Genomic DNA, 15,234 nt, shown 5'->3' on the forward strand with positions numbered 1-15,234 from the left:
TATACAAAGAAAACTACAAAGCTCTACTACAAGAAATTCAAAAGGACATACTTAAGTGGAAAAACATACCTTGCTCATGGATAGGAAGACTTAACATAGTAAAAATGTCTATTCTACCAAAAGCCATCTATACATTTAACGCACTTCCGATCCAAATTCCAATGTCATATTTTAAGGGGATAGAGAAACAAATCACCAATTTCATATGGAAGGGAAAAAAGCCCCGGATAAGCAAAGCACTACTGAAAAAGAAGAAGAAAGTGGGAGGCCTCACCTTACCTGACTTCAGAACCTATTATACAGCCACAGTAGTCAAAACAGCCTGGTATTGGTACAACAACAGACACATAGACCAATGGAACAGAATTGAGAACCCAGACATAGATCCATCCACGTATGAGCAGCTGATATTTGACAAAGGACCAGTGTCAATTAACTGGGGAAAAGACAGCCTTTTTAACAAATGGTGCTGGCATAACTGGATATCCATTTGCAAAAAAATGAAACAGGACCCATACCTCACACCATGCACAAAAACTAACTCCAAGTGGATCAAAGACCTAAACATAAAGACTAAAACGATAAAGATCATGGAAGAAAAAATTGGGACAACCCTAGGAGCCCTAATACAAGGTATAAACAGAATACAAAACATTACCAAAAATGATGAAGAGAAACCCGATAACTGGGAGCTCCTAAAAATCAAACACCTATGCTCATCTAAAGACTTCACCAAAAGAGTAAAAAGACCACCTACAGATTGGGAAAGAATTTTCAGCTATGACATCTCCGACCAGCGCCTGATCTCTAAAATCTACATGATTCTGTCAAAACTTAACCACAAAAAGACAAACAACCCAATCAAGAAGTGGGCAAAGGATATGAACACACATTTCTCTAAAGAAGATATTCAGGCAGCCAACAGATACATGAGAAAATGCTCTCGATCATTAGCCATTAGAGAAATGCAAATTAAAACTACGATGAGATTCCATCTCACACCAGCAAGGCTGGCATTAATCCAAAAAACACAAAATAATAAATGTTGGAGAGGCTGCGGAGAGATTGGAACTCTCATACACTGCTGGTGGGAATGTAAAATGGTACAACCACTTTGGAAATCTATCTGGCGTTATCTTAAACAGTTAGAAATAGAACTACCATACAACCCAGAAATCCCACTCCTCGGAATATACCCTAGAGATACAAGAGCCTTCATACAAACAGATACATGCACACCCATGTTTATTGCAGCTCTGTTTACAATAGCAAAAAGTTGGAAGCAACCAAGGTGTCCATCAACGGATGAATGGGTAAATAAATTGTGGTATATTCACACAATGGAATACTACGCATCGATAAAGAACAGTGACGAATCTGTGAAACATTTCATAACATGGAGGAACCTGGAAGGCATTATGCTGAGCGAAATGAGTCAGAGGCAAAAGGACAAATACTGTATAAGACCACTATTATAAGATCTTGAGAAATAGTAAACCTGAGAAGAACACATACTTTTGTGGTTACGAGGGGGGGAGGGAGGGAGGGTGGGAGAGGGTTTTTTTATTGATTAATCAGTAGATAAGAACTGCTTTAGGTGAAGGGAAAGACAACACTCAATACATGGAAGGTCAGCTCAATTGGACTGGACCAAAAGCAAAGAAGTTTCCGGGATAAAATGAATGCTTCAAAGCTCAGTGGAGCAAGCGCGGGGGTCTGGGGAACATGGTTTGCGGGGACTTCTAAGTCAATTGGCAAAATAATTCTATTATGAAATCATTCTGCATCCCACTTTGAAATGTGGCGTCTGGGGTCTTAAATGCTAACAAGCAGCCATCTAAGATGCAGCAATTGGTCTCAACCCACCTGGAGCAAAGGAAAATGAAGAACACCAAGCCCACATGACAACTAAGAGCCCAAGAGACAGAAAGGGCTACATGAACCAGAGACCTACATCATCCTGAGACCAGAAGAACTAGTTGGTGCCCGGCCACAATCGATGACTGCCCTGACAGGGAGCTCAGCAGAGGACCCCTGAGGGAGCAGGAGAGCAGTGGGATGCAGACCCCAAATTCTCATAAGAAGACCAAACTTAATGGTCTGACTGAGACTGGAGGAATCCCGGCGGTCATGCTCTCCAGACCTTCTGTTGACACAGGACAGGAACCATCCCTGAAGTCAACTCATCAGACATGAAAGGGACTGGTCAGCGGGTGGGAGAGAGACGCTGATGAAGAGTGAGCTAATTATATCAGGTGTACACTTGAGATTGTGTTGGCAACTCTTGTCTGGAGGGGGGATGGGAGGATAGAGAGAGAGGGAAGCCGGCAAAATTGTCAAGAAAGGAGAGACTGAAAGGGCTGACTCAAGACGGGGAGAGTAAGTGGGAGTAGGGAGTGAGATGTATGTAAACTTATATGTGACAGACTGATTGGATTTGTAAACGTTCACTTGAAGCTTAATAAAAGTCATTATAAAAAAAAAAAAAAAGAAAAAGAAATGAGATAGATGACGTCACAACAGACCCAACTGAAATTAAAAGAATCATATGAGATTACCATGAAAAATTGTACTCTAACAAATTTGAAAACCTAGAAGAAATGGATGAATTTCTGGAAACACACTATCTGAACGAACCGAACAGAGGTAGAACAACTAAATAAATCTATAAAAAAGAATAGATTGAAAAGGTAATTAAAAAACTCCCAACAACAACAACAACGAAAAACCCTGGCCCTGAAAGCTTCATTGGAGAATTCTACCAAACATTCAAAGAAGAGTTAACACCACTACTAGTAAAGGTATTTGAGAGCATAGAAAAGGATGGAATACTCACAAACTCATTCTGTGAAGCCAGCATAACCCTGATACCAAAATCAGGTAAAGACACCATAAAATAAGAAAATTATAGACCAATATCCCTCATGAACTTAGATGCAAAAATCCTCAAGAAAATTCTAGCCAATAGAGTTGAACAACATATCAAAAATATAATTCACCATGACGAAGTGGGCTTCATACCAGGTGTGCAGGGATGGTTTAACATTAGAGAAACAATCAATGTAACCCATCACATAAGTAAAACAAAAGACAAGAACCACATGATTTTATCAATTGAGGCTGAAAAGGCATTTGACAAAGTCCAACATCCACTCACGATGAAAACAATCAGCAAAATAAGAGCAAAAGGGAAATTCCTCAACATAATAAAGAGTATTTATACAAAGCCAACAAGACAAATATCCTTCCAAGTGGAGAAAGTCTAAAAGCATTCTCCTTGAGAAAAGGAACCAGAAAAGCATGCCCTTTATCACCGCTCTTATTCAACATTGTGCTGCAAGTCCTAGCAAGAGCAATTAGGGTAGACAAAGAAATAAAGGCATCCAGATCGATAAGGAAGAGGTAAAAGTATGTCTAATTACAGATGTTATGATCTTATACAGAAAGAAACCTAAAGAATCCACAAAAGAAACTACTGGAACTAATAGAAGATTTCAGCAGAACATCAGGATACAAGATAAACATACAAAAATCAGTTGGATTCCTCTACACCAAAAAAGAGAATGTAGAAGAGGAAATCACCAAATCAATAAAATAGCTCCTAAGAAAATAAAATACTTAGGGATAAATCTAACCAGAGACATAAAAGACCTACACAAAGAAAACTACAAGACACTACTGCAGGAAACCAAAACAGACCTACATAATTGGAAAAACATACCTTGCTAATGGATAGGAAGACTCAACATTGTAAAAGTGTCTATTCTACCCAAAGTGATCGCTAGGTACAATGCAATCCTGATCCAAATTCCAATGGCATCTTTTAATGAGATGGAGAAAGAAATCACCAACTTCATACCCAAAGGGAAGAGGCCCCGGATAAGTAAAGCATTAATGAAAAAGAAGAACAAAGTGGGAGGCCTCATATTATCTGATTTTAGAGCATATCATATCAGCACAGTAGTCAAAACAGCCTGGTACTGGTACAACAACAGATACATAGACCAATGGAACAGAATTGAGAATCCAGATGTAAATTCATCCAACTATGAGCAGCTGATATTTGAAAAAGGCCCAAAGTCAGTTAAATGTGGAAAAGACAGCCTGTTTAACAAATGGTGCCAGCATAACTGGATATCCATCTGCAAAAAAATGAAACAAGACCATACCTCACATCACACATAAAAACTAACTCAAAAAGGACCAAAGACCTAAATATAAAATCTAAAACTATAAAGATCATGGAAGAAAAAATAGGGACAATGCTAAAAAAAAATAAAAATATAAAATCTAAAACTATAAAGATCATGGAAGAAAAAATAGGGACAATGCTAGGAACCCTAATATATGCCACAAAGTGTATACAAAACATTAGTAACAGTGTACAAACAGTGGAAGAGAAACTAGATAACAGGAAGCTCCTAAAAATCAAACACTTATGCTCATCAAAAGACTTCACCGAAAGAGTAAAAGGACAACCTACAGACTGGGAAAAGATTTTTGGCTACAACAAATCCGATCAGGGTCTAATTTCTAAAAGCTACAAGATACTGCAAAATCCCAGCAACAAAAAGACAAATAACCCAGTTAAAATATGGGCAAAGGATATGAACAGGCACTTCACCAAAGAAGACATTCAGGAGGCTAACAGATACATGAGGAAATGCTCCTGATCATTAGCCATTATAGAAATGCAAATCAAAACTACAATGAGATGCCATCTCACACCAACAAGGCTAGCATTAATCCAAAAAACACAAAATAATAAATGTTGGAGAGGTTGTGGAGAGACTGGAACACTTATACACTGCTGGCGGAAATGTAAAATGGTGCAACCACTGTGAAAATCAATTCGGCACTTCCTTAAAAAGCTAGAAATGGAACTGCCATACAATGCAGCAATCCGACTCCTTGGAATATATCTTAGAGAAATAAAAGCCCTCACACAAATAGGTATATGCACACCCATATTTATTGTAGCACTGTTTACAATAGCAAAAAGATAGAAGCAACCAAGGTGCCCATCAACAGATGAATGGATAAATAAATTATGGTATATTCACATAATGGGATACTACGCAACGATTAAGAACAACCATGAATCCATGAAAAATCTCATTTCATGGAGGAATCTGGAAGGCATTATGCTGAGTGAAATTAGTCGCAAAAGGACAATTATTGTATGAAACTATTATTACAAGAACTTAAGAAAAGTTTAAACACAGAAGAAAATATTCTTTGATGTTTAGGAGGGTGGGAAGGGAGAAACAGGGGTATTCACTAATTACACAGTAGACAAGAAATAATTTTGGTGAAGGGAAAGACAACAAACAATACAGAGGAGGTCACCACAACTAGACTAAACCAAAAGCTAAGAATTTTCCTGAATACAACCAAATGCTTCGAAGGCCAGAGTAGCAGGCATGGGGGGTCTGGGGGCCATGGTTTCAGGGGACATCTAGGTCAATTGGCATAACAAAAAGTATGAAGAAAACATTCTGCATCCCACTATGGTGAGTGGTGTCTGGGGCCTTAAACGCTAGCAAGTGGCCATCTAAGATGCATCAACTGGTCTCAACCCACCTGGAGCAAAGAAGAATAAAGAACACCAAAGACACAAGGTAAATATGATCCCAAGAGACAGAAAGGGCCACATACCAGAGACTCCATCAGCCTTAGACCGGAAGGACTAGGTGGTGTCTGAATACCAGCAATGACTGCTCTGACAGGAAACACAACAGAGAATCCCTGACGGACCAGGAGAACAGTGGGATGCAGACCTCAAATTCTTGTAAAAAGACCAGACTTAATGGTCTGACTGAGACTGGAGGGACCCTAGAGGTCACGGCCCCCACAACCTCTGTTAGCCCAAGACTGAAACCATTCCCGAAGCCTACTCTTGAGAAGGGGATTGGACTGGACTATAAGACATAAAATGATACTGGGGAGGAGTGAGCTTTTTGGCTCAAGTAGACACATGAGAGTATGTGGGCAGCTCCTGTCTGGAGGCTAGATGAGAAGGTAGATGGGGACAGGAGCTGGTTGAATGGACACAGGAAATACAGAGTGGAGAGGAGTGTGCTGTCACATCATAGGGAGAGCAACCAGGGTCACATAACAATGTGTGTCTAAGTTTTTGTATGAGAAACTGACTGGAATTGTAAACTTTCACTTAGAGCACAATATAAAAAAGTACATTGTTTTTGCTCAAAAAAGTATCACATATTCCAGCCTCATATTTTTCAATTAAAATCATTAAACCAATTAAAATCCCATAGGGTCACTGAACTTTCCATTGCAGTTTCATTCAGAGCAGAATAAATCTCAATTCCCAGTTTGTCTTGTCAACAGCCTTCCATACCTCAGGATGACAGCTTTAGTGCAACAGAATGAGGAGAACCACCAGCACTAACAGTTAAAGAAGTTTCTTGTCTGGCATCCTAAGTGTTCTTCAAAACGATACTCATATCCATTAAAGGCACTCTAAGAAAAAAAAAAATTTTTTTTTTTAAGAACACCAACAAATCTACCCACAAAAAAAAAAATCAGGGCTTAATCATACCAGTGTATGATGCCTAAAAAAAAGAAAAACCTGAAAGGTAATTCAGTGTATGATTCGCACTTTCAAAATTCCAAATCATGCAATCTCAGGTGGAAGTGCTCCCCAAGACCCTGTTCCTCCCTCCACTTGAGGTAAGCCACAGATAAGTATGAGCTATTCTTCTTCTGCATCAGAAAGAGGCTCTGTCTTTGTCTTCTCAGCTTCCTTCATTCTGCCCATCCAATATGCTGGGTCAGCTCTTGGGCTTTTGCTATGCAGATGGGGATTGTGGGTAGTGAGTTTTAGGACAGGAAGAAATCAATAGGGTTTAATTAATCAATACTGGAAAGGGGAGCAAAAGCAGCTTAGAGGTCGAGAGAGAAAAACGTGAAAGAGACAGTGAGCAAGGGGGCCAGGAGCCATGGGGGCGGGGGCAGGGCATCTGGGGAGAACTCTGGCTGGAAGTTGGGCATGGGGAAGTGCTGTGAGAAACTCTGGGACCAGGGCTTCTCACACTGGAGGAATCAGTCACCTGTAGGGTTTGTGAAAACACAGATCACTGGGCCTCACTCCCAGAGTTTCTGACTCAGCGGGCCTGGGGTGGGCCAGAGACTGTGCCTGTCTCACAAGCTCCCAGGGGCTACTGCTGCTGCTGCTGGCCTGGGCCCACATACGATTGGAGAATGCCATCCTAGGCTAGGCTAGGCTGCTTCAAGAGAGCAAGGGCCTCCCTGTGGCTCCTCTTTGGACCTCCAGAACCTAGCACAGGGTGGGCCCGCAGGAGTGAACAACCACATGCATGTCCCCGCCCCCTTCGCAAGTCCTGTTGCCTCCATTGTCACTGCCCCACATGCTATTATCTGAGCCTGTCCATTTGACCCTTGCCCTCTAAGCTCTCATCTCCTCTATCTCTGAATCCCCAGCACCTTCTGTTGGGAGGTTGTCGAATATTTGCTGAATGAACAGCCATGATCATGCTCCATCCAAAGAAACCTCCTCATTTGCAGAACATTTTAACCTCGTATCAGAAATGCCTGTAGAAACAACTTCAGTGCCTCTGTACCCATTAATCTACTCACGTTGTGGCGGGAATACAAAGATAAAGGAAGGAAGGTGGCATCCCCCAATTCTCCCCACCAACACACTTACACACATTAAAGCTGAAGTGGATCTTTCCACTAAATCCCACCAGCGCCCTGTCTCTTACAGCCCTTTCACTCCTTAAGTAGCATTATGGTCCTTCCCTCTCTCCTTTTGGCCCTCGAGTGTGTGTATGAAGCGTAGGAAGCTCCACCCCACAACAGCCCTCTCCCATAGCCCCCCCTTTTCAATCCAGCTATCAGGATACAAGCTTCTAAACGGCAGGGCCTACATCCAATTTCTTCTTGATGCCCCTAAAGGCCATGCACTGTACACTGTACACAGTAAGCACTCAATAAATGCTCTGAGTTCAAAAAAGGGGTGCAGCAGCATAGCACCCACTGCACACATTTTCCACAATCCTGGGATAGCATCAGGACAGGAATGCTCACGCTCGTGGCTGGTTCTGTGACCTGACCCACTTCACACTTTCTAAGCCTCAGTTTCTCCATATTTATAAGGGGATGACACCGCCTTCTTGGAATGCCTGCTCGCTCGTGGGACTCACCCTCTTGGAACTTTTCATCAGGCTGTGAGAAGTCCAAGCCACCAAAGGTCATGTGTCAGTGTTCCAAAGGGATCACGTGTAAGTGCTCCAATCAGCAGCGATGGTCGAGTTTCAAGCCAATAGCCAGCACCAACTGACAGGCTGGGAGTGAGCCAGTTGAGCCTCTGGCCCAGCCCGGCCCCAGATGACTCCAGCCACCGCTGCCTCTGACTGTACCCTTTCTGCACTTCCTGAGCACCCAGGACACTGGGCTCATTTCCGGTGCCACCCCCTGATGGCTCAAGCTCATCTGCTTCTAGACCCCTGACCTCGACTGCCAGCTGTGCTACTCTGCCATTAACTGCCAGCTGCACTACTCTGCCAGAACTGACCTCATGGTTGTTCTTCACATCACTCTGAGAAATTGCTAGACTTACTGCCCTAGACAGAGGAGCACCATGCTCAGCACCGACTGCCAGGAGCGGCCCCTACAATTGTCTCTTTGCCCAGCTTGATCCATGGAGTTTCGGCTGCACCAGACGCTGCCCAGAGTGGCCAGGAACCAGGGCGAGTAGGACAAAGGGACTAAGGGCCCAGGAGACAAGGTTGGACTAATTAGAGACAAGCCACCACAGACATAAAGGGGACAACTGATGAATTGTCCACTCTTTTTTCTACCAGTGAGCTGTTCCGAGTTAGAGGGATTCCACACAATCTCTCTGGACAAGGCCTGTGGGTCCAAGCAACCAACCCTGTTTGGCTGCAAATCTGTGGCCTGCTTTTATTTCCTCTACTTCTTTCTAGGGCTCAGGCCCCGTTTCTCCTCGCTCTCAGTTCCCTGGTTTGTACTCCTCCATGAAATGTTGGTGTGTGTAAAAATAGAGGGAAGGTTGTACACACATGCTCACAGCAGCATTATTCATAAGAGCCACCAAGGGAAAACCCAAATGTCCATCAACTGCTGAATGGATAAATAAAATGTGGCCTGCCTTAGGCTGGAACTTTAAAAAAAAAAAATTTTTTTTTTTTTACTCAGCCCTAAAAGGGAATGATGATGGGATGGGGGAAGGGGGAATTGGGAAGGACTGCTAGTCGGTATGGGGCTTCTTTTGGGGGGTGACAGAAATATTCTGGAATTAGATAGTGGTGATGGTTATAGAACACTGTGAATGTACTAAAACCCACTGGATGTTATACTTTAACAATAGTGTTATATTATGTGAACCATAATAAAAACTGGTTTAAAAAAATACAACCTTAGGTTAGGCTCCAAAACAAGGATTAAACCCCTAGCCTGTGGCCTTCTTCCCACTTTCCTGGTTTTCTTACTTGTTTTTCTTTTTCTACCCAAATATCCAGATGATGTATCTGGTTCTCATAAAGCATTTTTAATAGAGTGCAAAAGTATGTGGTTCATTTGGGTGTTAAAATTAATACGTATCCCTGTAGAGTGTCTTTGCCATACAATCCCAAGTGTTTTGCTATTATATTTTGTAAAATTGGGGAGCAAAAATGAGTGTTGGCAAATTGGAAGAAAAATAAATAAGCCTGCTTCTGCCTGTTTAAAAAAAAAAAAAGGAAGGAGATAAAAAAAATGCAATAAACGATTGTGATACAAATCTGTCATGATAATTAAATGAAATGATGCACGTGAAAAACTTTTCATAAAATAAATGCTCATTAAATGTTAGTGGCTACTGTTTTCTTAGGGGAGGGGGTCTTATATTTTAAGATGAAAGAAATGGAGGCTCCAAAAATTCAAGTGGCCATCCTAGGTCAAATTAAGTGGGAGGATTCTAATTGTTATTATTAGTATTTTAATTATCAAGAGATCAGAAGTCAGGAGGCACACTTCTACAGAGTGGGCCCATGCTGGCTCCTAGAACTCCTGATTTCATCATTTATGAAGTGATGAAATGTTTCCAAAGGGATAGGACAAGGCCACCTGATGATGTGTCCACACAAGGACAGAAGGTTCCCACCTGGCTGGAGAAGAGAGCTCATGAGAAAGTGTGTTTTTCTTTTTTCTTTCTCTGACTGTCCAGCAGTTGTCCTGGCGCCATGCATTGTGCCAAGGCTTCCCTACCTAGCACCTAACCTGGCACACCATTCAATCTCCCTGAGAGTTGCAATGGGACAAATGCACAGAGAGTGGGTGGGAAGTGGCATCATCCAGTAAGCATTTAATCAGAAAGACTGGAGCCAAGGTGTGGTCCCTAAGTGAGGACTGAGAAGTTGACTCATCCCAGAAGAGAGAGGGCCCCATAGAACTCTGCCCCTGTTGTTAGCCCTGGGAGGCTCCAGACAGGGGTGGTCAGAGGTGGCTTTCCCCAACTTCTGCCTCAGGAGTCTAAGGGCAGTGAGTTCCTTGGTCTGAGGGATGTGGCCAGACCTGGAGAGTGAGGAGTTCCAAACACGACCTGGAGTCCAGATATAGAGCTTCAATAGGATTTGAAGGGTCTACCCACCCCACAATGTAGGGAGCCACACACAGCTACACCCTGGAAAGAAAAGAGTCGCCCTTCTTTCCATCTCCCCTCCAGGAAGCAGCAGTGGTGTCTGCTAACTTCTGCCTTGAGGGTTTCGGAGATAAAAGCCTGTATGGAGTGGTTCAGCCTCAGGTCAGCAGAAGGGAGAGTCCCAGGGCTAGTTAGGTGAGAACCTGAATGAGGAACGTGGAAATCACCCAACCCGGAAAAGTTCGGCCGTCATAGAGTAGAGCCCCGTCTCTTCTGACAGCCCTGGGAGACCCTGGAATAACTGTCTGACTGAGGCCCCGCTTACTTCATCCCCGGGAATCTGAAGGTAGTGAGGGCCTTGGTTGGAAAGAAGAAGTCTCAGGTCAGCAGAAGGATGAGTTCCAGTTCCTGCCAGGTGTCAAGGTAAGATGTTGAGTGAGGACTGAGGGGATCACACACCCCATAAAGGAAGGGACAACCCAGATCTCTTTTGTCAGTCCTGGGAGGAGGGTGTGACTGGGAGCAGCATTCGCTGACTCACCTCAGAAATCTGAAGTGCCTTGGGATGATGAAGGAGACCTCAGTTCAGCATTGGGAGTAGTTGCAGGCCATTCAAGGTTTCAAGGTAAGACACTGAGTGTACTGAGGGGCCACTCACCCCTGAATAAAGGGAGTCCCCCAGATAAAAACCTAACCCCTGCCATCAGCCCTGGGAGCCCCTAGAATACCTATTCAGACTGACTCGCCCCCTGACTTTTGCATGGAACATTGCAGGGAGGTGAGTCCTGGTCTGAGAAGTGCTGCCTCAGGTGAGCAGAGAGAGGCGTCCCAGGCCCTGCCACCAGGAGCCAAAGTAAGATGCTGAGTGAGGGCTGAGGAGATCCCCCACCCATGAAGGGAGGGGCCCCTCAGAACTCTGTTGTCAGCCTTGGGAGTAAGGGGTGAGGTGATTGGGAGTAGCTTCCCCTGACTTTTGCCTCAGGAGTCTGATGGTGGGTGAGGGTCTTGGTCTGAGTGGTGTGGCCTCAAGTCAGCAGAAGGAGGAATCTCAGATGCTTCCTGGAGTCAAGGTAAGATGCTGAGTGGGGATTGAGGGAACCATGGCTCCAGAACAGTAAGGGTCCCATAGAGCCTTACCTCCGCTGTCAGACTGAGGTGCTTGCTGACTTTGACTGTGGGAGTCTGAGGGAAGTGAGGGCCTTGCAAGGGATACTACCTTAAGTCAGCAGAGGAAGGAGACCCAATTTCTGTTAGGGGTCAAAGTGAGGACTCTGAGTGAGGATTGAGGGGATCACCCACCTCAGAACAACAGGGCCCCCACAGAGTCCTGCCACCTGCCCTTAGCCCTGAGAGTGCCAGGCAGGTATGGTATGATGAGTGGTCCATTCACTTCTTCCCCAGCAGTGTTTGTCATCCCTCTGGCTTTCCTCTCTGGGAGTCTCTGGGGACAGTTGTCAGTGTGAGGTGCTCCCTTACTTCTTTCTTTCTCTGTATCCCAGGGAGATTAGGGCCTCTTTCTGAGGTGATAAGCCTTTGCTCAGGAGAGGAAGAAGTCCCTGATCCTCCCAGGAGTCACAGTGGGGATTCTGAACAAGGACAGAGAAGACCACCCACCTCAAAACAGAGGGGACCCTGCAGAGCCTGATCTTACCTGCCCCTGTTGGCATCTCTGGGAAGCCTTGAGCTGGGCTGGCTGACTACAACCTGAAGAGCCTTCTCACTTCTTCCTTCAGCTTTTTACAGGACAGGACAGGGGACCTCTGAGTCCCTAAGGCACTGCCCTTAGGAGAAGACAAGTGGAGGCAGCTTTCATCAGAGCCACTGTGGTTGAGTGTACCAGCTGAGGCCACTCACATTCTCCTGTTCTCCCTAGGTTATACCCATACTCCTGCCTACTGCCATCAACAATAGCGATCATGTCTCAGGGTCAGGAGGGTCCACGCTGTACACATGAACAACACCTTGAGGCCTGCAGTGAATCCGAAGGCCTGGAGGCTGCACAGATCATCAAAGCTTTGAAGGTCATCAGTCCCCCCTCCTCCCATAGTCTAATGTCTGGCAACATGGAAGAGGTTCCTGCTGCTCAGACATCCAGTACTCACCAGGATCCGTGGAGTGGCTGCTCTTTCTCCACTGCTATCACAACCAGCTCATCAAGCAAAGCAGATGAGGGCTCCAGAAGCCCAGACAAAGAGGAGAGTCCAATCACCTCACATTCACCACGAGACATCGAAGACCTGCCGATAGATCCTCCAGATGAGACGGTACCTTTGGTGGTGCAGTTCCTGCTGTACAAGTATCAAGTGAAAGAGCTGATCACAAAGGAGGACATGCTGGATATTGTTATCTAAGAATACAAGGATGACTTCCTTGAGATCCCTAAGAGAATCTCTGAGGGCATAGAGCTGGTCTTTAGCGTTGATCTGAAGGAAGTAGACCCCACCAGCCACTGCTATGCTCTCACGAATAAACCGGGTCTCACCTTTGATGCGAGGATGAGTGGTGATGAACACATGCCTAATACAAGCCTCTTGATAATTATGCTGGGCACGATCTTCATGAAGGGCAACTGTGCCACTAAGGAGGAGATCTGGGAAGTGCTGAATATGATGGATCTATATTCTGGGAGGAAGCACTTCATATTTGGGGAGCCCAGGAAGTTCATCACTAAAGATTTGGTGCAGGAAAACTATGCGCAGTACCGGCAGGTGCCCAACAGTCATCCTCCATGCTATGAATTCCTCTGGGGGCCAAGAGCTCACGCTGAAAACCAACAAGATGAAACTCCTGGACTTTTTGACCAAGATCCATGAGTCTAACCCCGGTTGCTTCCCATCTCTGTATCAGGAGCCTTTAGAAGATGAGGCAGAGAGAACCGAAGCCAGAATTGAAGGCAGGGCTGGCACTACTGCCTTGGCCAGTGCAAGTTCAAGTGACAAGCCCAGCAGCTTCTCCCACGCCTAGTCAAGTCTGAGAAAGATTCTTGGCTTTGTCTTTGAAGAAAGAAGTCAACCTTGTAAGTAGTGGAGAGCCAGGGCAGGCCTTGAGGGAACACAGTGTATATCATTTTTGTGTTCCTGTTTTATATGGTTAACTTGGAATTTATCTTCCTTTTTTGTTGTTGTTTTGTTTGTTTTAGTTTTCAAATGTTGTTTTATATAATGGTTACTTAGCTTTAAAATCAAAGTTTATGAATGATATTGGTCATACATTTATTGCTGTTTATGAAGTTTAAGAATAAGTATTTTGCTTGTGTGCAAAACCAATTCGGAAACCAAACATCTTATATTATAATTTGGAAAAAAGATAACATGGCATTGGGATAGGCATTGCCTTGGAAAGGTGAAAGGACTCAGCAGTAAAATAGTTTCCCAGCTATTTTCAAGAAATAGAGAAAAATACTAAAAGATGGTCAATTCTTTGCTTCTCTTATCCCTTTTAGTCTGTTGTTCTGTAAAGTCAAATGGCACATGCATTGATTTACTTAGTTTACCTAAGAATGTATGAGGAATAAATCTTGGTATATTAGACCTCATGCTCACTGGCCCATTTATTCCTTAAACATTAATTGAGCACCTGCTCTTTGGAAAGCTCTGTGTTAGTACTGGGGGTGCTAGGATAAACAGGACTAAGCACCTGCCCATGGAATTTCAGAGTCTAGGAGCAGCAATCATGTAAAGATGATGGAGAGTATCCTTCAAGTTCAAAAGAAACAGTAAACAGGAGTGAGAAGATGGGGATGGGGGAGTCCATCTGAGAGCAGTGAAGTGTGAATCTCTAAGACACGGCAGGCTGGGGCCTTGATTTAGTGTGCCATATCGGGAAACCCTGGTGGCTAGAGGTTAAGTGCTACGGCTGCTAACCAAAGGGTCGGCAGTTCAAATCCTCCAGGCGCTCCTTGGAAACTCTATGGGACAGTTCTACTCTGTCCTATAGAGTTGCTATGAGTCGGAATCGACTCCACGGCATTGGGTTTGGTTTTTTTTTTTTTTTTTCCGGTATTCTAGAACACCGGATATTCTCTTACATCTCCTGAATAAATAAATCCCAGAGGTGAAGGTGTTAGAATCTCTGGTCAAAATAATCATAGTGATAACTGCCAATCATTTAAAACCCAGTGCATGCCAGTCGCTATGCCAGGTGCTTTAGGAACATTACACACATTCCAACTGACCTAGGAAATGGGGCTTATTAAACTCACTTCACAGATACAGAGTGTAAGGCTCAGAAAGCTTGGGAATATGCCTGAGTTCACAGGGCTCACAAGTGACGGAGCTGGGATTAGATCTCTGGTCTGAATTCCTCTAGAGCCCACCCTGTTCCACTCCTCATGACCTAAGGCAGACCTTCTGCCTCTGAATTCATTTTATCTCATCACTACTCCATAATGCCTCTCAGGGGATAAAAAGAAGGACCTTGTAGCCACAGTACGAGAAGCAGATGGAAAGAAGGAGGTGAAATTGAGAAGCGAGCACAATTTGGGGCCTGTCTGTGAGCTTCATTTAGCTACACTCCTGCTGCCCCACGGTTCTTGAGAGCTGGCTCTGCCCAGGAGCTGGCATTTTTGTCCACTCCAGCTCCTTGCCACCTTACAGTGCCCTTCCGCT

The 15,234-nt window shown here is 44.2% G+C and overlaps 1 pseudogene; it reads left to right on the forward strand.

Moving 5' to 3' along the window:
* The first annotated feature begins 12,543 nt into the window (after positions 1–12,543).
* On the forward strand, positions 12,544–13,591 carry LOC126068801 (melanoma-associated antigen B16-like; annotated as a pseudogene).
* The last annotated feature ends 1,643 nt before the right edge of the window (positions 13,592–15,234 follow it).

This window comes from Elephas maximus, chromosome X (assembly GCF_024166365.1).
Source record: "Elephas maximus indicus isolate mEleMax1 chromosome X, mEleMax1 primary haplotype, whole genome shotgun sequence".
Classification (NCBI taxonomy): Eukaryota; Metazoa; Chordata; class Mammalia; order Proboscidea; family Elephantidae; genus Elephas; species Elephas maximus.